The 1,571-nt window shown below is 45.8% G+C and overlaps 1 pseudogene; it reads left to right on the top strand.

The window, feature by feature from the left end:
* The first annotated feature begins 437 nt into the window (after positions 1-437).
* LOC124983456 (28S ribosomal protein S7, mitochondrial-like) lies at positions 438-1,233 on the top strand (annotated as a pseudogene).
* Positions 1,234-1,571: the final 338 nt, after the last annotated feature.

Here is a 1,571-nt window from a genome sequence, read left to right as displayed (position 1 = left end):
TTCATCATATATACCCTTCAATGCATATTGACAAATTTCCAGGAATTCCAGAGAAGGGCCACTGACAATGGGACCTGCTGTGACATCTTTTCTCTAAATTCTGTGAGAAAGAATAACCAACTTTCGAGGTCAGATGACCTCCTCAGGGGACCATCAAATTGTCTTTGGGCAGTCTAAACATCAAACGTTTTATAGTCAAATTTGGAAAAAAAAAAATGGTTAAAAAGTTTTTTACCCATGTTCACTAAAGCTTACATTAAAATGTACACTGTTGCCAACAGGAACTTCCAACTATTGGAGTTGGTCCACCAAAATGCCAGGCTAAAATTTTGATGGCTGCTATCCAAGAGACCAGAAATACCAGCTTAGAACAAGACCCCAACCTGAGGGGGCTCTCCCAGGAGACCAATGGAAGCAGGTCCTCCTAGCCAGGCAAGATGGCTGCCCCCACACTGAAGGCTCTGGGAGGCTGGTCAGGCTTGGCACTGGGCATGCTGCGTGCTGTCTGTCCGCTTCTAGGGCAAACCCAGGTGAGGTGGAGTCGCTGTGGTCCTGAATTTAGGGATCCCTTAATTGACAAAGAACATTAACCGAAAGCCTATGACTGAGCTCACCGAGGAGAAGAAATATGACCAGGAGCTCAAGAAAACTCAGTTCATCAGCTGCCCCAGCGACGAAAACAAGCTCTGTGTTTGCAGACCCGGTGATCAGTAAATTCACCAACATGACGATGAAAGGAGGAAACAAAGTACTGGCCAGGTCTCTCATGAACCAGACTTTGGAATGTGTGAAAAGGAAGCAGTTTGAGAAGTACCATACTGCTTCTGGAGAGGAACTGGCTACCATTGAACGCAATCCCTATGCCATCTTCCACCAGGCACTGAAAAACTGTGAGCCTGTAACTGGGCTGGTACCCATCCTCAAGGGTGGCAATTGCTACCAGGTCCCTGTGCCCCTAGCTGACCGACGTCGCCGCTTCCTAGCCATGAAGTGAATGATCACTGAATGCCGAGAGAATAAGCACTGGTGGACACTGATGCCAGAGAAGCTGTCACACGAGCTACTGCAAGCCTTTCACAAGGGGCCGTGATCAAGAGGAAGCATGACATGCACAAGATGGCCGAGGCGAACCGAGCCCTGGCCCACTATTGTTGGTGGTGGATGGAGAGGAAAGGTTCCCAGTGGAGCCCAGGCTCTGCCACAAAAAAACCTCATGAGCCACTGTTCTGTTGAAAAGTAACTATGGTTAAGGATGTAGTTGCTTTATGAAGCAGGACTTTCTTTGCCTATTGATCATCTTTCTTTGGGGCTAGAACTGGCTCTCCCTGCCCCATCTCTTTGTAAAGAGGGAACATGTCAACTTAGGGATTTTCTCCAAGAAACTCAGGCCCTAGACTTCTCTTCTCTCACCTTGGAGTGGGCCTTTACATGCTATGAAAGGAAGCAATTTTTGCGTCAAAAATTATTTATTAGAAAATCTTTAATCTTAACTAGTGTAACACATTATATAAGAACTACCATTCATTAAAACTGACTGGAGGATTAAAAAAAAACTAAATTAGATTTAACAT

The sequence above is a fragment of the Sciurus carolinensis genome, chromosome 1, assembly GCF_902686445.1.
Source record: "Sciurus carolinensis chromosome 1, mSciCar1.2, whole genome shotgun sequence".
NCBI classification, from domain to species: domain Eukaryota; kingdom Metazoa; phylum Chordata; class Mammalia; order Rodentia; family Sciuridae; genus Sciurus; species Sciurus carolinensis.
This window is presented reverse-complemented; position numbering and strand designations above follow the sequence as displayed.